Source organism: Cervus canadensis, chromosome 10 (assembly GCF_019320065.1).
Source record: "Cervus canadensis isolate Bull #8, Minnesota chromosome 10, ASM1932006v1, whole genome shotgun sequence".
Taxonomy (NCBI): Eukaryota; Metazoa; Chordata; class Mammalia; order Artiodactyla; family Cervidae; genus Cervus; species Cervus canadensis.
In genome coordinates, this window is record NC_057395.1 from 16,442,976 (window position 1) to 16,468,596 (window position 25,621).

The following is a 25,621-nucleotide window of genomic DNA, read 5'->3' on the forward strand; positions in this document are numbered from 1 at the left end:
ATATCCAGCATATTCAGAATGCTAATTTTATATCAGTTTCATGTACTGTGCTCAGTCATATCCAACTCCTTATGGTCCCACGGACTATAGCCCACCAGCTCCTCTGTCTGCGGAATTTTCCAGGCAAGAATACTGGACTGGGCTGCCATTTCTTCCTCAAGGGGATCTTCCCCACCCAGGAGTTCAACCCATCTCTTGCATCTCCTGTACTGGCAAGCAGGTTCTTTACCACTAGCATTCATGTATTAGTTCTGGGCAGAATCTGTATGCCTGATTTTTATTGAACGTAATACCAGCCTCTTTGAAAAAGGTACCATGTGCAGTTGAGTGTTCAAAATTATCTTCCTTGATAAAGTTTGAGAAAATTTCTCCATTTGAAAAATCCCACAGCAACCTTGGGGTATAAGACCAGTACATCTAATGCTGCTTGTGAAAGTGCAATAGAATGGGCACCTGTCTACAGGATATGCATTGCTTGAGTGATTGAAACCAAAATTAAACATCTCACATCATCTACCATGCTTTTGACTAAACTTAATAAGAAGTGAATGGCTGACAAGTGTAAGGCACATGCCCTCCTATATAACACTCTCATCCACCCTGATGATGCCATTCCTAGACATGAAAGGAATTCTAATCAAAGACATGTCCATTCTGATTTGAAGCAAACATCACAGTGGTTTATAGAAAACTTCCTTTCTGCGCTGACCCACAACCTAAACAAAAGGTCAAAATCACTTAAGTTCCTTCAAAATGGACAATGGTGATACAAGCCAGCAAAGTGGGGTGGATGGAAGCCCATGCAATTCCTTTGTAAGTCACAGAACTAAGTAAACACTGGGAAAACCTGCTACTGTTTACTCTGATACTTTAGTCAACACTTTGGAATCATTAGCTGTGGGCCCTTGGGTAAAGCTGCTTTTTAAACCCGCTATTTCACAGTCAAGGTCGACTTCTCCTTTAGCCAGCAGATCCATAACCCCGAAGGTCACATCCTCTGGAGCCTCACACACATGTTCAGCTCTCACAGGCATCAACAGGGGGGCTTCTGAGACCCTGAGGCTGGATGGGGGTTACCTCCCTACTTTTCTACCTAAAAATGAAATGGTAAGGAGTCCAAATTCAGGTTTACCTAATATAGGAGACCAAAAGCAAGACAGAGCACATTCAAACTGAACTACAGATGACTCCAAAATTTCTTGACACCAGAAATTTTGTTAATGTCAAGCAGTATGACTAATTGGAAACATGTTAAAGTATCTCCTCATCAAGGCTTCAAAACACCCATTAATGAAGAATGTGGTGGCCACATATTATCAGTGGAACTTAGTAATCCACTTACTGTAGAATATAGCCTCTTGACTTCCTTATTTGCACAAAGATATTATATATACATGTGTGGGGTGTGTGTGTGTGTGTAGCGTTTCCCCAGTGGCTCAGTGGTAAAGAATCCACCTTAAATTCAGAAGCCACGGGTTTGATCCCTGAGTCAGGAAGATCCCCTGGAGGAGGGCACGGCAACCCACTCCAGCATTCTTGCCTGGAGAATTCCATGGACAGAGGAGCCTGGCGGGGCTACATTCCATGGGGTCGCAAAGAGCCAGAGACAACTGAAGCAACTTGGTATGTGCGCGTGTGTGCGCGCGCGCACGCACACACACACACACACACACACATCCCGTTCTGGAAGGCAGGAGTCTTCAACCTCAGCCATCCAGCCACTGGCACTAATTAATGGAGTCACTTTCAGGAATCAGTGAAGCTTCCTGACGTGTATTTTCATTTCTTTTGTTAAAAATCACCCCCAAAGCACTCAGTGCTCTAAAATTCTGTGACATCTAAGTGCTAAATGAGAGACTATAACAGTACAAGTCAGTAAGGATTGCTAGCGAGAACTATAAACTTAAAACCTCAGGGCAGTATGAGTACCTTCAATTATGAAGGACAAGCCATTAATCATTAACACTGAACCACTGGCAAAGGAGCTAAATTAAGTAAGTACTAAGGTGACCTTCTGGCCTGTGCCCAAGATGAAGCCCGAAGCAGTTAGACCGGTACAACTCCCACCCTAAGAATTAGCGGGATGTATGACCAAGGCCAGGCAAACCTAAGCTGCCTGGGATTACAGAAGGGAGGAAACATGTATACACCAAGTGTCTAGAAAATTCTCCAAGGTCAGGACTTGCACCCCAAGGCCAGCGACAGAACAAAGAATACCTGGGTCAAGGTATCCCTTCATTTTCAACAGGCTGGGTTCATTTGCAAGTCATACAGGAGCTATATTCTGCACAAAAGATAAGTGTCTTAGCCAGCTCACAGAAATCTCAACAAAGAACCCCATCCTTCCAAACAATCAAAGAATTATTTTAATGAGACCAAAAGTTATATGCAAAAGTGCTTCCAAGCCCTCAGAAGAAAAGAGTGCACCCCACCCTCACCTCAGCACACACATATGAGGTAGGCAGCTGATTTCACCCCCAGGCACTTGTTCAAAATCAGCACTGGTAGTTTAGTTATGCAGGGTAAAAAGACTACACTCTAGACCCTAGTGGCAATGATGGTTTCTACACAGAGAAAAATTCTGTGGATTGGTCATCTCCCCAAACATGGCAATCATCAATAGATGGCTCAATCTCAAAACAGTATGTTGAGTAAAGGACACAGAATAATTACACTGTGTGATTCCAACTGTAGGAAGTTCTAAAGCAGGCAAAACGAATCTACAGTGATAGGTATCAAAACAGCTGGTTTTTGGCAAGGGGAGGAGGACTGTCTCATAGGAGCCCAAAAGAATTTTCTGAAGAAACAGAAATGTTCTGTGAGTTACATGTGGGTATGAATGTGTCCAAAATGACTGAACTCACATCAAATATCTGTGCATTTCACTGATGAGTAATTTATACATCAACTAAAATACATGTGAAAAAGAATGGATGGTCCGTCCTGGGGAGGCAGATGGTAACATGGGAGATGAAAATGACAATATTCAAGGACTTGCCAATGACAAGGGAGACACTGTCTCTCTGACAAGGTCAAAGAGTATAAGGAGGAAAAGAGAGAGTCGCTGTACACATTTTATAGTATGCATGGGACCTCTTATTTAAAAGCCCTGGTAACTAAAAAAGTAGTTTTTTAATCAACTGAATGGGTGATACTCAGTCTAAAGTGACTGTTGGGATGGGGGTGGATCAGGAGGCAAATCTGCTATCACCGACAATGAACACCAAGGTTACAAACTCCAACATCCCCATTTTGGTGTGGACCGCTTCAGAGATCGTATCCCGAGGGCTTCAGGTTTTAAGACTATCCATTTCCTTGAGGTCATGGAGCCCCATTAATCTTCTCTGAAAGGCACAAACTGCATAGGGCTTGAGAGTAGATGAAAATATCTACCCCTCTGCCCTGGCCCAACACCCAAAATGCTGACATCACAAATTCCTTAGGGCTGGAGCACAGATGGGACTCTTAAGGACCCAATACCGACATTTTACCCACAGCCCACCTCTAACCAGTGATATCCGAAAACTTGGTCTCCCTTTTGCAGATAAATTCTCCCTCAAGAAATGTCCTTCCTATCCTCCCCTGAACTTTGCACCTTAATTTCCTAAATCCTTAAAGGACATTTCATCTGATAAATCCATCCCTCCTTCTAGCAGCTGAGTCTAGACTATAAGATGAGCCAGTCTCCTGGAGCCCAAGAAGGGAGGAGGGTCCCTTCAACACCCAGGGATCAGACAAGGGAAACCACCAGGCTAATGAAGAGATTCAAAACACCTTCGCTGCTAAACTTTTAGATACTCTTCTGCGGTCCTTATCTGTTGACCATGGAAACATCCAGGTGGCAACGTGTTTGAACTGTTGAGAGTCACTGAGCACCCAGTCAAACCACCCCTTTCTTTACTCCCGCAGGTAACCCTGTCTCCATGCAAACATAGCAACAAACCAGGCTGATCACATGCAAACAAACCGCACTTCAGCCCAATAGAAGATCTGGAAACTTTTCAAAACTAAGAAATCACAAGCACTGAGAGGCAGAGTTATATATTTACCCCTTTCCGGAAAAAAGAACAACAACAACAAAAATCAAACTTGAGAATAAACCCACCTGTGAGTTCCTCTGCTGAGGTCACCCCAGACCCCTCCTCTTTATTTGCAAACAGTTCAGAAGCCACTGAAGGAAGTTGGCCAATAAACGTTTTTCAACCGAAGATTAATGGCTGATTTGTCATCTGGGAGAGAAAGGTGAGCCTGCAACCTCAGCCAAGGAAGCAAACCAGGGGCGGTGGGGCTGCTGATTTATGGGCTTGAGAGGAGGCTAATTAGAGCCTCATGGCGGAAGATAAGAGAGCCAAGGCATTTGGGGACAGCGCGGGGCGGGGGCCAGAGTGCCCTGAGCAAACAGCCAGCTGGGGCGGGGAGGGGAGGGGGCTCAGAAATCGGCTCCAGAGCAAAGCAGGGAGACTGGATGTGGATTCCAAGAACAAGCATGTGTGGAAAACTTCTGGAAGCCACGAAGAAGCAGCCCATGTTCTAGAACCTCAGAGAAAGCCTGACAACAAATCCTTGTGGCTCCCGCGGCCGTGATGGCCCGCCAGCGGCCTGCACCCCAGGGTCACCGGCTGGCTTTCCTTTCCTTTCCCAGTGCCCCCGACGCGGCCTGCCCAATGATCCCTCGGTGGGTCGGCTCAGCAGAAATGATCATCCAAAGCAATTTCTTGGACCTTACCCTGGAAGCTTTGCCCTCCCCGCAGCTGCTGCCTCTGTCAGGCATCCCGACGCAGGAGGAGCTCGGCGGGGCTGAGCAGGCCGCAGAAGGACCAGCCCGCGGAAGCCCGGCGGCCCGGGCCCACCGCGCCGAGCGGACTCGGCGGAAGCCGGCGCTGCACCGGGGGAGGGGCTGAAGGTCAGGACCCCTGTGACGAGACAAGGAGAGCACCGCCTGGCTCTCCTGCCCCAGGACCGCCTGCTCGGTCCAGGGCAGCCGGGCGCCATCCGCAGTGGGCGCGAGTGCGCGGGTTTGCGAGCGCCCAGGCCGGCGCATCGCCGGCGGATAGTCACCCTGGGGACCCACTCCCTTCGCTGCCCTGCTGTGTTTAGGTGTAGAAAAGAGGCCCGAGGTCCCTCAAGCATCGCCTTCAAACACAGTGGCCTTTGCCCCTCTCTTCTTTCAAAATTGAGCGCATAGAGAGAGGGAGAGAGAAGCAGGGAGCGAGGGAGAGGAAGAGAGTAAAAGGAAAAAGAGGAGAGAAAAGGAGAGACAGAAAGCAAGCAAAGCGAGCAGCGGTTGGGGTAAGACCTCAGGGTCTTCTGAGGCTTTTCCTGGCTTGATAAATCGCCGTAGCGGCCTGTGACTGTTGCCCCTAAATGCTCAGGCGAACAGCTTTTCCTGGAGACTGTTCAAGTGGCTGCCGGCTGGAGCTGGGCAAGCCGCGCGGCCCTCACACTGCCCCCCGTAACTCGGCTAGAGGAGAGAGCCTGAAGTCAGTGTTCACGGCGCAGGGCGGGCATTGCCCCAGCACGGTGAAATGGTAATGGGCCAGCTCTCAGGGCCGAGCTGGGATAATGGGCTCTTAAGGAGGTGCTGGGCACGGGGGGCTGCCAGGACTGGAGCCCCCACCTGCGGGGCCTGCCCCCAGGCTCCTCCACCTGTGGGCCTGCCTGGGCAGAAGACCTGCTGGAGACCAAGGGAGCCTCACCAGGCCCTCTGTCCTGGCTACTCCTCTCCATTTTGCCATCTGGGGCCCTCAGAACACCTAAAATGTGAGGACAAAAGCCACTTCACAGGCACAGCCCATACACTGGCTTTCAGGTGAGTCAGGGGGAAGCCAGCAGATGGAGAGATCCCACAGCTGGACCCGGAGCCCATGCTCAGAGGGTGTTACCTGATACCTCCCGACACCTGGGCAGGGCCTGCCCTAAGTCAGTTCTGCCCTGTCCAACTCGGCGCTCCCAGGCTCCTCTGTCCACGGCCAGGCGAGAATACTGCAGTGGACTGCCATTTCCTCCTCCAGGAGATCTTCCCAACCCGGGGATCAGACCCAAGTCTGCTATGCCTCCTGCATTGCAGGCAGATTTTTTACCGCTGAGCCACCAGGGAATTCTAGTCCCCCAAATAACTAGAATTGGAGAGTGGAGTTAGACACTGCATATGTATCTATGTCAGTAGTTTCAAATAAACAAGGCAATTTATTTTACGAGATTTCACTTAATACACCTTTCTTAACAGATTTTTTTTTTCATCTCCTCAATAAAGTTTAAATCAAAGAAGGGTCCAAGTAAGATGAAGTCACAAGCCCAGTGGCCACGTGAGAGCTTCACAGCCATGGCCTTGGACTCTTTCGAGAGTGATTGATATCCCTGGATTTAAAGAGAATTTTTTCTTCAAAATTTCAATTTTATTTTATCTTGTGTTTTCTATCCATCTGTTTCTACCTGTCTGCCAATAGGCAGCTGTGAAGAAAGTTTCCCGTCATTCCAGGGTGAATCTATTATCATCAATAGCATCATTACCATTTATATTTGTACCTCTAATGATTGCAAAATTAAATTAGGTGACCTATAAAAAGGCTTTCCTGGTGGCTCAAATGGTAAACAGTCTGCCTACAATACAGGTTCAATCCCTGGGTGGGAAAGATCCCCTGGAGAAGGAAATGACAACCCACTCCAGTACTCTTGCCTGGAAAATTCCATGGACAGAGGAGCCTGGCAGGCTACAGTCCATGGGGTCACAAAGAGTCAGATAAGATTGAGCGACTAACATTCTAACTCACAAAAGTGCAAGCCAAAAAACAAACTGACTTAAGATTTAAAATAAAGGGTGAAGGGAAAACCAAGGGGAGAGATAAAATGAAGCCCAAGGTTCTGTATCCTTGCAGAGCTGAGCTAGGACTTGGTTCTTCAGCTCAAACAGGGAAAAACATAACCCTTTAGGTCAGTGAATCTGAACCCAAGCCCAGCCTGATGTATGTGGCCTGGGGGTGGAGGGCCCAAGCTTCCATATTCTTTCAAAGCTCCCCTGTGAGATTACGGCAGACCAGTTGCTCAGGAGATGAGCATCTCTGAAGCTCCTATGAAGGACAGGACGCCATGCTGTTTCCAGAGGAAAATAAAACCCTTTCAGTAACTCCTTTACAGTGAGAGCAGTAAAGGGTGTTACATTAAGATGTAAATACAGCACAGAGAAACACAGTATCACATAGGAAGTTGAGGCGGAGGGAAGGGCAGGCCAAGGAAAAGAAACTCTGCGGGGAGAGACAGAGTGCATCAGTCATGAGATGCTCAGTGGCCTGGCTGGCAGGACACAAGCACGGGTGGCTGGGACTTAGCAAACTGATGAGAAGGGGCTGGGAAGGATCCCACGGGCCCTGCTCAAGGCCTGAGGCTAAGAATACAGGGTAAGTGATTGCCTTCCATGTATTGTATCTCCATCTTCCATCTGTAAGAGTGAAAGTCAGTTGCTCAGTCATGTCTGACTCTTTGTGAATCTGGGTTTGAATCCCAGCTCTGCTCCTAACTAGCATGTGAGAACTTGCACACACTGCTTACCTTTTTTGGTCCTCAGTTTCCTATCTGTAAAATGAGGACAGAAAAGTACCTACCTTGTAAGAATAAGTGAGCTACTCTATGTAAGGTGGTGAACATAGCGTCTAATCCATTATTACTATCATTGCTGGTACAATTCCCTCTGTAATGAGAGAGAACAAGGGAATAAAATTATTTTCAGGGAATACCTTCTAGATGTATTAGTTTTTTAATATAGGATTTAATTATGTGACAACTCAGTTGAATAGGCATTATTATTGTTAACTCCAGTAAGCCCATTGAATCTCAGCATGGTTGAGTACTATGCCCAAGTTAATACAGCAAGAAGAAGGTCAAATTGAGATCCAAACCCAGAAATTATAAAATATTCTAATGACAAACTGGGGCCGGTTTATAGTACAAGGAATAAAGCCTAAGTTTCAGGGACACCTCTCTCACTTACCCAGACCCCTGTAACACTCTGAATCTACTTTTCCATTTGGGCAAGAGATTCAGATCAACAGTAATGGATGGATAGTGTTGGAGACATTTCCCATGAAGAATGTTCTACAGCATATGCTCTAAATGTCAAACAAGCACACAAACCCAGTATGCCTGCAATTCAGTAGCCACCAACCTCCTATGGCTGAGTTAAATCAAATGTGAAATTCAGTTCCTCCAGCCCACTAGCTATGTGTCAAGTGCTCATGGTACGAGGCAGCACAGATAGAGAATGCTGCCATCACTGCGGAAAGTTCTCCTGGACAGTGCTGGTCCAGAAACCTAGAGGACGGTTGAGGACAGACTCACAGGGAAACATCCGAGGGACACATGAAGAGGACAGTGAGTAAAGACAAAGGAGAATGACCAGCAGAGTTGGGAGGAGAACCAGGATGCAGAGAACCCAGCAAAGAGAATTTCAAAGGAAGATTTTACTCAACAGCAGCGTCAGCAAGAGAGACAACCAGAGGCTCCCGGCACAGGATGAACACAGGTCCACACGGCCACCTGCAAACCCTGCCTTAGCCTCCTGTAACAAAACGGCACAGACAAGGCGGCTTATGAGAACGGAAATTGACTGCTCACAGTTCCGGAAGCTGCGAGTCTGAAACCTGGGAGCCAGCACGGTCAGGTGGGGGCCCTCCTTCGGGTCACCAGCTCCTCCTGTGTCCTCACTCGTGGAAGGGGCCCGGGAGCTCTCTGGAGCCTCTTTTGTAAGAGCACTGATTCCATTAAGCAGGGCTCCACCCTCAGGACCCAAGTACCTCCCCAAGGCCCCACCTTCAAACACCGTCACACTGGGCTTGAGAATCCCAGCACATGAGTGTCACAGGTTGGGGGGGTGGGGGACACACTTTCAGACCAAACCCCTACATGAGTGCTCCCGTGAAAACGCATTGTTTTTCTACAGCCACAAACATGCCCTGAACTTGGCCCTGCCCAGAAAGAAAACCTTGAGAAGGACAGAGGACGGCTGTAGCTGGAGAAGCAGATGCCCAAAGGCCTGCTTTCCCTCCCTCCCCTCCACAGAACCCTTTAAAACCCTTTGCAAATGGACAAGGCACACGCCTGCCCATGCCAACACACAGCTCTCCAGCGTGAGACAGCCTGCATACCTACGCAACTTCCTGTTTGTTTGTGCAATTACCTGCAGTTCACCTAAGAATGCATGTTCTGAGTGTAGCCTTTTCTGCCCTGCGCATGTATGTGCATATTTTGAGGGTGCAAATGAGGCGCCAAGCATAGCTTTTTAATGTAGCCCTAAAGGGGTACATTATTCTGACCAGCACTAACAGAGCAGGCCCACATTAAGGCAGCAACTTTAGGCCCCAGCAAGGCAACAATGTCAAACAAGCACACAAACCCAGTCTCCCCACATGGCTCAAGCTCTTCTTATGCCCTTCACTCCTGCCTCCTCCTATTAAAGTTCCACTGCCTCCAAAACACCTACTTTGTCCAAAGTCTCTCTAAACCCCTCCCCAGACTTCTGCCGCATCTCCTAGGGGTTTACACAGGGACCTGGGTCTGTCTCCCCTTCCTAATTATGACCTTGTCTTTCTGAACTTTGTCCACTGCACCGGGTCACTAATCAACATTTTGAAATGTGTCCATGCACCCCTTCTCCTGGAACGTGCTCCTCAGTGACAGAGTCTGTAGCTGCAGCAGATTCTGGCCAGGTGTCCAACCAATGTCTTCCCTTCTCCTCCTAACACAGCTGGACCACGTTTCCCAGCCTCCCTTATAGTTGTATTTGGCCACATGACCCAGTTCTGGGTTTCCTGAAGGGGGAAAAGTGATTCGTATGACGCTTCCAGGTTGAGATGATTAGGAGATGTTCCTTCTACAGATTTGCTCATCTACTGGCTGGAAACAGAAGACATGGTGGAAGGTTGCATGACCTTGAACGACACCGCAGCTAGACAGAAAGAACCTAGGTTCCTGAGTGACTCTGTGGATCAGAGTCCTCCCACCCCCACTCCCCTGCCCACCCTTACTTGATTGTAATAAAGGCAAGGAATAAACCTTTATTGTGTCAAAATCCTGAGATTTGGGGGTTATTTGCTATGACAATCATCCTGCCCTGATGTTGTAAATGGATTGCAAATTTTCTCCCAATTATTTCCCTTCCATGCAATGTAATTTAGTAGTTTCTTCCATCAAGTGTTGGAGTCTATTTTCCATCCCTTAATCTAAGATTGGCCACAGAACTTGGTTTGGCAAATGAAACACAGCAGAAGTGACCGTGTGCCTCTCCAAGCCTAGCAGTCAAGAGGCAATTGCATGCCTTCACATGGTTATATAAAATGGTTTGTAATTAATCTGTTGAACTCTGCCAGTGAAAGGATGCCTCTCAGATCTTTCAAGCTGCTTTTAAAACTTTGTTCTCTTTAAAAATTTCACCACTTCTCCCAACAAAATGTATTTAGTCGAGATTTGTTTTGTAAATGATTCCTTTCATGGTCTTTGAAAAAGAAAAAGCCAACTTTAACCTCCATTCTTTACAAATGTCTCAGATTCCCTACTGAAAAAGGCTGCGGTTGTTTCAAAACTAAAATTAACAATTACCTCTGTTGGTTCAAAGACAAGGTGGAAATTTGTTGGTCTTGAGACCTTCTATTTCGTGTGTGGAATGAAGACAGTTTGTCACAACAGCCCTTGACCAGTTCCTGGAGTTTTTCTTTGCACTAATTATTGTTATGCCTAGTATCAGCATGCCTGTCCTTTGTAGAATGAACTAAGGTGTAACTGTAACATCTTCCTGTACCTTCACACCTGAAAAAACTAAAGCAGGTTTTTCTTAAAAACTCTGTGTCTGATTAACATTGTTTCAATATTAGCTCACAACAGCACTAAATTTGAAGTCATTGTATTGATTATTTGAATTACATTTAGTTTTTCCACTTGTTTGCAAGATTTCCTTAAGAAGTCTATTTTTGGCTGAGATTTTTTTTCACTGGCTCCACTCAAGGAAGTATTTGCTTGTTTTGAACAGCACTTAAGATCTCTGATAAGTGCTTCTAAAATTTTATCTTATCCTCTGGAGATCTTGTTAAAATGCAGATATTCTGATGCAATAGGCCTAGGGTCAGGACTGATATCTTGCATTTCTAACAAGCTCCCAAAGTAATGCTGATGACACTGGTCCTTGGACCACACAAGACTCTAGAGTGGACTTTTACTGTTTTGGATTTTCCAATGCTTAAAATTTTACTCAGATGCAATGTGATGGAGCACACGAATGAGGACCAGGCCAGAAAATAGAAAGTGGTTTGCATAATACGTATAATTCACCCTGTGATCACCAGCGTAAACTCAGTCCTATGTGATACCAAATGTGTTATCATCTAGCTGGTCATTTGATGAATGAAATCAAGGCACATGTGTTCACATGGGAAGCAGCAGTACTGGTGTGTCTTTATGTCTCAATTCACATCTAAATCCCTTTCACAGTCTAAGAAGTCTGGATTCCCCTACTTCTTTCCACAGTTCACTTCCCTCTCCTTGTCTATCACTATTACCAACCTTCCATCTTGAAGATATATATATATCCTTTTTACTTTTAAAAGTATTTTTTATTACATCTTGAATATAGATCATATAAGCCTGCTCAGTTGCTTCAATCCTGTCCTACTCTTTGCAATGCATGGACTGTAGTCCACCAGGCTCCTCTGCCCATGAAATTTTCCAGGCAAGAGTACTGAAGTGGGTTGACTTCCTTCAGGGGATCTTCCTGACCTAGGAATGTAAACCACGTCTCCTGCAATGCAGGAGGATTTTTTACCCACTGAGTCACTTGGGAAGCCCCAATATAGATCAACTAAGGCTAAATAACACAGGTGCTATCTACTGACCTAAACACTCATGGTAAGTTTGGATCTTTTTAATCCACTTGTTTGGTCCACCTTTCCACTTGACAGCAATCTCTATAGGTGGGAAGCTTTATGGGTAGTACATAGAACCAATTCTGCAGGAGAGCTTTCCTAAGAGGCCTATAGCCTGAGATGTGGGTTAAGCCCTTAAATGAAGATGTTTTTCAATTTCGTGATCACAGTGCTTGGATCAAGTGTGATTTTTAGCTGTTAATCCACCATCTAGGAAGGCTTATTCCTTATAGCTTGACACAGAGTATGGTTCATGGATTAATAGAAAGATCCATCAATTGAGTAGTAGGAAAGTAAGTTCTGGCTCCAATTCTACCTCCGAATTACCTAGGCAGTGTATTAAAAAGCAGAGATATCACTTTGCCAACAAATGTCCATATAGTCAAACCTATGGCTTTTCCAGTAGTCCATGTACAGATGTGAGAGTTGGACCATAAAGAAGATTGAGCGCCAAAGAATTGATGAATTGATGCTTTCGAATTGTGGTGCTAGAGAAGACTCTTGAGAGTCTCTTGGACAGCAAGAAGATCAAACCAGTCAATCCTAAAGGAAATCAACCCTGAATATTCATTGAAAGGACTGTTAGTGAAGCTGAAGCTCCAATACTTTGGCCACCTGATGTGAAGAGCTAACTCATTGGAAAAGACTGATGCTGGGAAAGATTGAAGGCAAATGGAGAAAGAGGGGGCAGAGGATGGGACAGTTAGATGACATCACTGACTCAGTGAACATGAATTTGAGCAAACTCCAGGAGACAGTGGAGGACAGAGGAGGCTTGTGTGCCGCAGTCCATGAGATCACAAAAAGTCAGACACAGCTTAGAGAGGGAAAAACAGCAGCAGTTAGCTGAGTGAGTTTGCATAGAGCATGGTGTTTCCTTAAGCATCACTGCTATTAATTATAAAAATAAGTTTCTAGCTCCAAGTTTTCTTCCAGCTCAGATGACCTTTAACCTGAAATGCCTCCAGACCAGAGGCTACACACAGCAAATGACCCACACAACCACACCCATTTCTGCACATGGATCCTTGGAAACCACATTCCAGGCAGGAAATGCCCACAGAACATCTTATGCCAACTTCTTCATTTAGCACAAGAGGAAACAGAGGTCTTGGGAGCAAGGTTGGTCAAGGGCAGAATGGGGATGAGAACACACATTTCCTAATTCTCGGGTCTATGATCTACATAACAGCCCGTGAGCTCAAGAGGTATCGTTGGGATTAAAAGTCAGTTGCCCCTTTGTACAGGCTACCATGGAGCTCCTTACATGAGAGAAGTCTTCACACCCCAGAAATGCCACCTTCCTCTGCACATAGAGAGAGCTTTACAAGCATTTACTGAATGAGAGAATGCATGACTCCTTTGCATTTTCTCTTCTTTCAGAGACTTATTTGTAAGCATTTAGAGTCTCCTGAATATTCACTGGAAGGATTGATGCTGAAACTGAAGCTCCAATACTTTAGCTACCTGATGCAAAGAGCCTACTCACTGGAAAAGACCCTGATGCTGGAAAAGATTGAAGGCAGGAGGAGAAGGGGATGACAGAGGATGAGACGGTTGGATGGCATCACCGTTCAGTACATGTGATTTTGAGCAAGCTCTGGGAGATGGTGAAGGACACAGAAGCCAGGCATGCTGCAGTCCATGGGGTTGACCTTGTTGATTTGGAGGCACACTCTCGGTGCTCCAGAAGCAGAGTGCCTCTGCAGGACCGGGCTCCAGCTGCCCACAGGGGTAAGTGGCTTAACAACACCCACTTTATCTCCTCCATCCCTTCCCTGTCTCACTTCCCTACCCTCCTACCAGCATTTCCTGGAATCGTCTTCCAAATAAACTATCTGTGATGAAGTCCTCATCTTAGTGTTTGCTTCTGGGTAATCCAAACCAAGACACACGGGTGTATCAGCTTGGGGGAGGTGGAGATTTCAGGGGGTCCCTTGCATTCTTTTTGCCGTGACAACTAAATTTTTATCTGAATCGGGTGTAGTCTGGGGAACAGAAAGACCCCAAGGAAAAGACTGGGTGCAGGCATGTTATTTGGGAAGGGTCCCAGGAAGTGGAAGTGCGGGAGGGGAGCAGGGAGAAAAGGAAGGGAAGCAGGGCCGGTACACAGTGTCTGTTAGTGGACTGCTGTGGGGATCTGAGGGCACAGCCTCAGGTCCCCCGAAGGGTGGAATGCACCTCAGAATCATGCACTGAGGGGCAAAAAGCAGGGTGCCAATTTACTAACCCCCTTCCTCGGGGCATTTGCCCTGTAAACAGGCCACACATACCCTGGAGGTTATAGGACACCCTCAGACAGAAACCCTGGAAGCTCTGGGTATTCCCCAAAACCACCTGCCAGGGGCCTTCAGGAAACCGGTCGTGGCTGCTGTAGACACTGTCTGCAGGACTTTTACTACATCGAAACACCGCCCTATTCAGCAGACTATCACCTTGCTATCCTCAGAGACGTCTCTAAACCTCCTGAGTGCTGAGCTGGCCTTGTTTGGGCTTCCCTGAAAGGTACCCCTGGATCCATCAGGGCCCAATGTAACCCCATCAACCGAGAAGCAGGTGGGATGAGAAATGGAACCAGTAGAAGAAAAATGAGCCTCAAACCTGCAGTCAGGCCAGGAGCCGAGCTGAAATGCTGAGTGGCTACAGCAGGCCCAGACCTGGCCTGTGGTCAGCACCCTCTCCCCAAGGCCCGGCCGTCAAGGTCCCAGGACCGCACAGGCCTTTTCTTTGAAACCTCTCTGTTCAATGTCACCAAGCCGGCCTGAGCGGAGGCCCCGAGGTCAAGGCAGTATCAGGGGTAAAGTTTCTTAAGTGCCATGTGTGAGACACCATCTGACACTGTTTATACATCGACTTAGCCCCCTTATTGACCACAAGACAGAAGTTAAAAGCATTGCTTTTGGAACTCAAATGTGTTAACTTCTAAAGTGATGTTTGAATTAGGGTTAAGAAGGGCCCAAGGTTTTGATCTACTGATGGGAGGGAAAGAAAAGGAGAAAAAAAACTGAGTAACTTAATGAATCCTTTTTTTTCCCCCAGAAAGGAAATTGAATTATTTTGACTAAAACCAAGAGACCTGTTCGTAATGAGTCTATCAGCTTTGGGGCTGACATGAGATGGCTACAGATGTGTCTGAATTCTGCCGCTGCCCAAACGAGGTAGCTGATCTATTAAGCTGGACTGCTGATTTCTGAAGGGGCTCGTGGGGAAAGGTAACTTCCCTCTTTAACGGACCAAGGCCAGAAAATGGAGCACTCACTGGAGTTGAACCAACAGCCATCACTTGAATGTCAAAGACAGCAGCAACCCGAAGCCTAAAAGTTGCCTTATTAGTGAAGGAATATCTCCAGAAGACAAAGGCACAAGGCCCACAGCTCAGGTCGCTGGAATCTGGCTCTCCTTCCTTGAAACATCTTTGGATTCCTAACAAAAAGATTAGCAAATGCATTTCCCACACTTCAGGGAACCACGTGACAACATGCCTGTGATCTGTGTTACATTGTGGAGTTGACAATTTTTAACTAATGGTTTTCTTATCTGCTTGTGTGGCACAATGGGAAGCAGTGGCAATTAAGATAATTAGATATGAGTAGGAAACAGCTCTTCTGATTAGAATCACAGATTGAGCTTGCTGGATTTTCGGCACACGGACATCAGTGTGTGTGGCACGTCATGAGCTGGCACGGTCACCCTTTTGCAACACGGTGATGATGATTGCTTTAGTGATAACATGAGACATGACAAGGTGCTGGGGTCCCTTTTGTACTGGGCAGAAAAGAGCAAATGATGTTCAATGGGGTTTGAAAAGTTTATTAAACTCTATTGTCTTCTAATTCTTTTTAAATTAACAAAGTGAATTAAATCTGGGTTAACTGTCTATTAAGCTATATAGCTGATGAACCAGGGGCTCACCAGTGAAGTGTTTGCTATGGAAATGACCAGCCCAGTAATAAATAGACCAGAACCCCAAGAAAATAAATGAAATGATGTTTGTAAGTAAAACAGCCAGAAGGAAAAAGTTTTGTGTTAATATGAACTAGGAAGTATTTATAGGCAACTCAAAAGATGCTTTAAAACCATTTTGGACTCCATTCAGAATATTAAGAAGCAATAAAGACCTAAGTCTTTTAATAAACTCTGTATTAAACTTAATGTGGGTACAGATATTTCACAGAATCTAGATGTTTGCTAGAGATGGTTTTGTACAGTCCTTGCATCTCTTATAAGTCAGTCTTATAAAACTTTTTGCTTGTTTTGAGCTCTAGAAATAAAAATTGAAACTTTCATGTAATTATTCAATAAATACCTTTTGAATATCAACACCAGTGTCCTACCGAGATACACATCAGAAGACATCCAAATGTCCCTGCTTTACCCAGATGATGGGGATGCTTTCCAGATGATCAAGTAAGAGGCATGCCTAATGGTCTAAGCACGTTTAAGCTCAAGCACATTTAAGTTCATGTGTATAAGTAGCAGAGTGAGGGATGAGGGGGTATGTAATACATCATAATAGAAAGGGCTAGAATTCATCATCATTCCCTGATAGCTCAGTTGGTGAAAAATCTGCCTGCCATGCAGGAAACCTCATTTCAATTTGTGGATTGGAAGATCCACTGGAGAAGGGATAGGCTACTCACTCCAGTATTCTTGGGCTTCCCTTGTGGCTCAGCTGGTAAAGAATCCACCTGCAGTGCAGGAGACCGGGGTTCGATCCCTGCATTGGGAAGATCCCCTGGAGAAGGGAGAGGTTACCCACTCCAGTAATCTGGGCTGGAGAATTCCATGGACTGTATAGTCCATGGGGTCACAGAGAGTCGGACACGACTGAGCGACTTTCACTCTCACTTAGGTCCTAGAACAATACTTATGATTTCAAATGTAGAATGTAGACTTTATAGCCAGCAGGACTACATTCCCTGTGAGTCACTGAAAAGTCATTCATGGTTTCCTCAAGAATTATTAACTGAGCATTTTTTAAGTGCCAGGAACTATTCTAAGAACTAGGATTACCTAAAGGAACAGAGACAAGGTTGGTTGTTGTTACAGGCAAAGCAAGTATAAAAAGTTTTAGAAACAAGTAGAGTTTCTGTTCCATTTTTTCCCATTGTATCTTCATGATACTCAAAGACTTGATATTGAATAAAATGCTTATACAACAGTCCCTCTGATTTCCCTGGGGAGGTGCATTCCACACGGCTCCAAGGACGCTCTCCGGCAGGAGTGGGCGCCCACAGCCTGCAGCACTAACTGGCCCATCAACACAGCCTGCATTGCCTTCCTCCCTTCCATCCATTTCTGCTCTTTCACTGTGCTTTCAGGGGTCACCTTTCAAATGAACTGCCCTCTCAGTGTCTGCTTTGAGGGGAACCCAAACCAGACAAGAGCGAACAGCAATTTAACAGCAGCTATTCCTGACAGGCTATTCTAGCATCACCAACTCAGGGAACGTGACTCTGAGCAAACTCCAGGAGACGGTGGGGGACAGAGGAGCTGGTGTGCTGTGATCCATGGAGTCGCCAATAGTCATGACCTAGGGGCTGGACAGCAGCAACGGCAATTACTGACAGAGTTTCCATTCATCTCACTGGAATCTTTCCCCACAGAAAAGTCATATTTTTTCTCAGTAAGCCTTTGGTGATGCGCTAACTTCAAAAGCAGCGTTCTCTTGGGAAAGTCCGTGGAGCCCCCTCCTCCCCTGAGTCCCCTTACCTTCCCCACCGGCCTCTCTCCTACTCTTTGACCATGTCTCTCATTCTACTCTCCCAGCTCCCCGCCTCCCACGGCATCTCAGTATTTTAATGTGGAATGAAACTGTGACTTGTACAGAAAATGGCGATGTTTGGACTGGTTTACTCTGAAACATTCCCCCCAAATTGAAGTGGTTTTCAATAATGCCAAGGAGCGAGGACAAAAGAAAATAACATGGTTTCTTCTCATATTGGGCAACATTTTTTCTTCCAAATTCATCTTCATAAGCTTTGTTTCTCCCATTCAGATACTTAAGGTTGCCATAAATATGTTGTGTGTGTGCTCAATCATGTCCGACTCTTTGCGACCCCATAGACCCCACTCTTTGTAGCCCACCTGGCTCCTCTGTCCATGGAATTTTCCAGGCAAGAATACTGGAATAGGTTGTCATTTCCTCCTTCAGGGGATCTTCCTGACCCAGGGATGGATTTCATATCTTCTGCATTGGCAGGCAGATTCTTTCCCACTGAGTCATCTGGGAAGTCAATTTGAATACTTTACTGTGATTCACTTTCTCAGAATCAATAGTAATATGAACTAATGAGTATGGAAAGCTTAATAGTTCTGTACATCAGCTTAACTTTCACAACTGTTCTACTATCATTAGCCCATTTAACAGGTGAGGAAATGGAAGCAAATGACATTGCCCAAGGATGCTCAGCTTCCAAGGATGACAAATCTGGAGAACTGAGTCTCTAGCTAAGAACAGATCCTTCATTCCCATGTCAAGTTACCTCCTACCACATTACACTTTTTGCTAACTAACAGGACCCCTTCCTCCAACCCTTGAATTACAGCTTTACCGCCTCTGAATATAAAAGAAACACTGAATTGAAGGGACTTACAGCTCAAACCAGCAAGGAGAGGAGGAAAGCTGGATTGGGCAGCGTCACCACCTATAAATTGCCAGGATTCTAAAGGCTACATAACTAGTTCTGTCTTAGGTGCATTTAGGAAACCTGGTGAATCAGCGGTGACATTCAACCTGGTTACCTGGTTATCTGAAGCTAGATGTTATTAACAGTAAAAACAATAGCTCCTAGCTTAACTCTCCAGTGACATCTGAAATAGTTGTAATAACTCATGCTTTGTGCTCTAGCCACTTGGGGGTGTTTTGAAGAGCTCTAAAAAGAGAGGCAGTTCTAGAGCCAAGTTCATGCAGTTCCTATATCTCTAACAAAGGTAAACACCAACTCCTGCCTTAAATATATACATATGTATATTTTATATATATGTACATATATGTGTGTGTGTGTGTGTGTGTGTATATATATCAGGCTTCCCTGGTGGTTCGGATGTAAAGAGTGAGTGAGTGATAGTTGCTCAGTCATGCCTGACTCTTTGCAACCCCACGGACTATAGCCTGCAGGCTCCACTGTCCATGGAATTCTCCAGGCAAGATTACAGGAGTGGGTTGCAATTTCTTTTTCCAAGATATAAAGAATCTGACTGCAATGCAGGAGACTGGGGTTTGATCCCTGGGTCAGTAAGATCCCCTGGAGAAGGGAATGGCCCCACTCCAGTATTCTTGCCTGAAGAATTCCCCAGACAGAGGACAACAAACTGTGGAAAATTCTTAGAGAGATGAGAATACCAAACCACCTTACCTGTCTCCTGAGAAACCTGTGTGAGGGTCAAGAAGCAATAATTAGAACCTTATATGGAACAACTGGATCAAAATGGAAAAGGAGTATGAAAAGGCTGTATATTGTCACTTATATTGTCACTTATTTAACTTATATGCAGGGTATATCAAGTGAAATGCCAGATTGGATGAATCACAACCTAGAATCAAGATTGCTGGGAGAAATATCAACAACCTCAGATATGCAGATGATACCACTTTAACAGCAGAAAGCAAGGAGGAAGCAAAGAGCCTCTTGATGAGTGTGAAAGAGGGGAATGAAATAGCTGGCTTAAAACTCAACATTCAGAACATTAAGATCATGGCATCCAATCCCATCACTTCATGGCAAATAGACAGGAAAAAGTGGAACTGGTGACAGATTTTCTTTTCTTGGGCTCCAAAATCACTGTGGATGGTGACTGAAGCTGTGAAATTAAAGGATGCTTGCTCTTTGGAAGGAAAGCTATGGCAAACCTAGACAGCATATTGAAAAGCAAAGACATTGCTTTGACAACAAAGATCCATAGCGCCAAAGCTATGGTTTTTGCAGTCGTCATGTGCAAATGTGGGAGTCTGACCATAAAGAAGGCTGAGTGCCAAAGAATTGATGCTTTCAAATTGTGGTGCTGGAGAAGATTCTTGATAGGCCCTTGGACTGCAAGGAGATCAAACTAGTCAATCCTAAAGGAAATCAGTCCTGAATATTCATGAGAAGGACTGTTGTTGAAACTGAAGTTGCAGTACTTTGGCCACCTGATGCGAAGCGCTGACTCATTGGAAAAACCCTGATGCTGGGAAAGATTGAAGACAAAAATAAGAGGGCAACAGAGGATGAGATGGTTGGATAGCATCACTGACTCAATGGACATAAATTTCAGCAAACTCTGAGAGATAGTGAAGGACAGGGAAGCCTGGCATGCTTCAGTCCATGGGATTGCAAAGAGTCAGACACAACTGGACGACTAAGTACAGCAGTGTATATGGACATAGATATATGCATGTGTAGCTATGTATATGTTAAGTCAAATTGCTTCTGTGGAAACCACAATCTATTTAGACTCACACAAGAAAACTGGTATTTGTCAAATTAAAAATGTAAAAAAAAAATTTTAATTATCATCTCATGGACACCAAATGATGTAACTATGGAATTTTTCTGTCTTGACCTGCCTTAGGGTTAGCTAGTTAATTCACTTTTCATTTGCCCAACTAATCACTTCCAAGGTAGCCATTAGTCATCCTGATTGCCCATCTTCTACAGAGGAGATGAAAGAACGTGGCCAGAACAAGCATAGATTTGGTTGAGGGTTTCCTTCAGATCTGCTTATGCTTGAGTGTAACTACTTAAAAACAACAGGTAGGGCCCTAGATGTAAATAGGAAATCAGTAATGAACAGACAAGGAGAAAGAGAATGAGAAAGACGAAGCCATCCTTACAAGCTTTTACTCTTTAAGGAAGAACAGAGATGTCCATGTTGCCGGAAGGGAAAAGGTGGGGATGGATGAAATAAATGAAGAGAACTAAGAGGTGCAAGCCACCAGTTATATAATAAATATTCGTGCGGGTATATAATATACAGTTTAAGGAATATGATCAAAAATATTGTACTAACTTTATATGGAGACAGGTGGTCACTAAATTTATCATGGTGATCATTTTGTAGTGTACACAAATTTCAAATCATTATGTAGTACACCTGAGACTAATAAAATTGTTTGTCAACTGTATTTTAATTTAAAGAGGAGGGGAAAGACAGAGGAGAGAGCAAAAATAGTAACAAATGTGTGTAGGTCAACTGCCCCATGAACAGGTATCAGTGGTAATGAGTGGAATGTTTTAAAGGGAGGAAGGTATTCAAAATACACATCTCCCTACTCAGCAGTCTGTTAATCGTCTCATGGTGGGTGGCAAAAATTGCCGAAGAACCCAAGTCAGTGGATATTTTTTGTTGGCAGTTCTACAGGATTCTCCTTATGTGCATGAGTTTCATCTTCATAGTTTGGTATAAACAAAACCTAGAAGCACTTGAACCCAACGATATTGAACTCAACAATCATGTTGAGACCCCAGATTCCAGTTTCTTCATTCAAACACCACTAACCCCATTTCTTCACAAATACACACAGCCTCACATGAAGAAAAGTGAAGCTTCCCAGTTCTTTGCTTGTGTCTGGCCCTGTACAGCCATCATTATTCGACTCTCAGTTTAAAATAAGCCACAGAACATTTTACCAGCAGAAGTCAAGCCATTTTATTGACGGAAATGTTGAATTGCTTCTCCTTGTTTACTTCCAAGAATAGGACATCGCCTATAAACAAACTGACTGCGAACACATGCAAATTTCTGATCAATACCTGCCTTTGAAAATTCACAAGGTCTCTTGTCAACAGCCTAACGTACAGTGTATCAGGTTCCCACTTACCTTTTTAGCATCTAATGATTAAAGACAATCTGTCAGGACCCTTACCTCTGTGTCGGGGAGGAAGAGCCAAGTGCAGGGAGCTCTTAACCTTGCTCTTGAAGACCACTGAGGATATTTCTATAACACCCTCCAAAACATCTCTGGGCTGATGATGGTTCTACTGGGAAAAAAAAAAAAACACAACTTTATTCTTTCTCATTCTGCTTTTGAACTGTAATAGATAAGTTTTCCTGGTGTCATGACTATTGCCAAAGAAAAATGATCATCCTTGTATAATGTAACAATACCTTGTATCTATGTAAAATCTCTGTTTCCGAAGCTCAAAGCATTTTCATGAAGCACTACTAGCTCATTCTATCACTTCCATCCTCACTGAGGTAGGGTGAGGCATGCATGCAATCCTCGTGCGCAAGACAGGAAACCAGAGACAGAGGTTAGGGCAGTGCTCAGAGGTTGCACAATCCAGTTAATGATGTGGCCGGAACTTTCTGCCTTCATTTGCTGGGCTGCTTTCTCTTCTCCTACAGAGATTCCAAAACACATAAATAAATTCATCTGACACTTCTCTGGAATGAAGAATAATAATGTTTACTTAAGGGAGAAAAAATATTTCAATTTCTTAGCATCTCATAAAAATGCATCCTGTTTAAGGGCCTAAAAAAGATGCCCTGATGGCCTTATTTCTAGATGAGGAACACTTATGACCTAGAGGATGACCACCTACACACATGTAGAACAGAGCTAAGAGCTAGCAGAAGAGGTGGAGATGGGAGTTTCAAGTGTTAATCCAGCTTCACTAAAGAAGGCCACTAAAGCGTATAATGCCAGGTAGAATAATGCCACAACAGACACTGCAGGTACAATTTCCCTTTCAATCGTACATCTACCTGTAAGGAAGGTAATGGCACTCCCACTTTAGAGACAAGGAAAGTGAGTCTTGGGAGGTCAGATTACTTACGCAAGGACTTCAGCCAGGCCCAGAAGTGGCAAACTCTAGATAATCCCTTAAAGGAGAAAATCTATGCCCAGAAGTCCTCAAAAAATAACCTGAGTAACACAGAATGGTGGGTCCCATGTAAACATTCTTGGGTCCGTATATTACATTTAATCATTAAAAATTGCTGATATTCACCTCCTTTCAGCCTACAAAAAGGACTAATTCAAACGATTTGAACTATCACTTTGGGGATTCCTGAGATGTTCTTGGGGAAAAAAGTCTCCAAAGTACTAATACTAAGAATAAAGTCAGGCACTGCCTTTGAAAGCACGACTGTGGGCTTGAGATGAAAGTCAGGCTGGATGGAGAAGTGTAGTTCAAAAAATTCCCCAGCTCGTAAGAAGCTTAGTGAGAGAGGGTGTGTTCCCACCACTGGAGCAGAAACTTCCTTTCCCAAGCCCTTCTAGGATTTTGCCCTTCCTGTTCATCTCTTCTGATCAAATTCATCCTTTAGGTAAACACAGGAGGGATTAGAGACCTTTAATTGGCTTTGAGGAAAAAAATGGTAATCTGAGCTGCCTGGGCAGGAACTATCTTGTGTCTTGTGAGACAGAAGTGGGGAGAGAAAGAGAAAAGGAAAAACCTGCAGTTTGACAGGCCGTTCCCAGCCACAGCGGCGAGTGTTTAGGAACAGGCAAGGTTGTTAAGTCATTCATCCACACGTGGCTGTGAGCTGCAGGCACGCCATCTTGGATCTCTCTGTCCACTCCGCTCTCTCTGTGTGAAGTAGGAAACGGCATCCCAGAGCCTAGCTCAGTGGCTTTCACACTTTGTTGTCGTAGTCGTTGTTCACAGCTCTGTCTGACTCTCTGAGACCACAGGGACTGCAGCACGCCAGGCTTCCCTGTCCTTCACCGTCTCCCAGGGCTTGCTCATGCTCATGTCTGCTGAGTTGATGATGCCATCCAACCAAGTTGTCCTTGCTCTCTTCTTTTACCCTCAGTCTTTCCCAGAATCAGGCTCTTTTCTAATGAGTCAGCCCTTTGTATCCAGTGGTCAAGGTATTGGAGCTTCAGCTTCAGTTTCAGCATCAGTCATTTCAATGAATATTCAGGGTTGATTTCCTTTAGAATTGACTGGCTTGATCTCCTCGCTGTCCAAGGGACTCTCAAGAGTCTTCTCCAACTTTAGCATAATCTCAATATCTCCCGGGGGTTGGAGGGATAGGGTAGGGGGCCTAGAGATTTTGATTAGGTAGGTCTGTTGTAGCTCCTAACAAGTTCCCAAGTGATGTTGATTCTGCTGGTTCAAGGAATAAACTTTAAAAACCACTAGCCTAACTTCTGGCTATACGATTGCATTCTATCTTCCTGCTACGTAATTTTCTGGGCCATGTCTGCACAGAAAGAATCCATACATGATCCAGAGAGGAGAATCCATAGAGATGATGCTGTCTGAAGGTTTGTAACAATGGGTACTGTAACACTAGCTTTGGTACAAACCAACTTGTAACACAGCTGGTGCTGTGGGATTCTCGGTAATGATAGTAGCTAACGTGCATGAACTAGCCCATAGGTACCAGGCAGTATGTCAAGTTTCTATTCACATTATCTTTGAGAAAATGTACTGTTATTACCCCTGTTTTATAAATGTGGACTCTAAGCCTCTCTCGGTTAATCAGCCAGAGAATGGAGCAGTTAGGTCCAGGCCCCACTGCTCTCTAGTGCTATACACAATACTTCCTAAACCCCAGAAACATTAAATTAGGAAAGGAGACATCTGCCTCCAGCACTGTTTGATAAAGGAATAGGGTCAATGGGTGCCATAGGTCTTTCTTCACTGTACTTTCTTGTCTTCTGGGGTAATACAAACGTTCTCCTCTGGCCCCATTTTCTCCCTTGACTTCACCTGTGATGCATGGGAAATGCCTCATAGGTTAAAGTGCAGGAGATAGAAGAAGGATGTGCCCTGCTACCAGACATGGTTTCTTAGATTATCTTTCCTTATTGAAACAAACACCCAATTCCCTGTAGAAACATCATCCAGTATGGGGAGACTCTGGCCCTGGAAATGTAATTACAGTTTGGAGCTCCAAAGGGAGTGGATTGCAAGGGATTAGACACCTTCTTGCTTTTATGACACCCAGTTTTTGCATTGTCTATCTCATCTCTTTGATGTTAGGGGACAGGAAGTTGGAGATTGGAGCTGCAGAGATACTGGACTCTTACCTGAGTGGAGATTTGTTTCACTGTTACTGTTCTGGCTTTAATATGCTCCTTAACTTAGTCTTAGTGTGAACCTTGCTTCTTCCACCCTGAAGTTTCTACTTTATAGCTTAATCCAGGACCTGGCTTCAGAGAGGTCAGTTGCCTGGGATTACAAGCTTCTGAAGTAGAAGTTGATAGAGCTTCTCCTCTTAATAGGAAGATACTGAGCTTTTCCTTGGAGTTGGGCCTCTGCTGTACAAAGTTCAGGTGCAACATCATGGATCATATCATAGGCTAGGGATCATTAGGAGCACTGGCCACACAATGGCCATGGGGTCACAGAAGACTGATGTTCTCACCTAATTGTGTCCTGAGACACCTTTTCAATGGACTAAAGGCCCACTGAGCTGTGCCACTATCTGCTTCCCTCTCACTGTCCCTCTTAATTTCCCTGGTACATAATCAGGAGACGCATTAGGCCCAAACCCATTGCCCTTCGTTCTGCACATTTTCAAATTTGTTCAAATATCTCCATATTAAAATTTTACATGCCCTTTGGCCTAGCAATAGCATCTCTAAATATTTATTCTATAGATATACTGCACATGTGCAAAATAAGATATAATAGAATTGCCTGTAACAGCAAAATATTGGAAACCATCTAATCCATCTGACTCATCGTTAAGGAGCTAGCTAAATAAATTACAGGTAATTCATACAATGGAATAATATGTAATCATTAAGAAGAATTAAGCAATCTACCTGTACCTAC

The 25,621-nt window shown here is 44.8% G+C and overlaps 1 long non-coding RNA gene across 2 annotated transcripts in view; it reads right to left on the reverse strand.

Moving 5' to 3' along the window:
* LOC122448837 overlaps positions 1-8,713 on the reverse strand; it is a 424,697-nt gene extending 415,984 nt beyond the window's left edge. For both annotated transcript variants that reach the window (XR_006271781.1, XR_006271782.1), the window contains exon 1: positions 8,608-8,713. This is a non-coding gene — a long non-coding RNA (uncharacterized LOC122448837). The remainder of the gene's footprint in view (positions 1-8,607) is intronic.
* Positions 8,714-25,621: the final 16,908 nt, after the last annotated feature.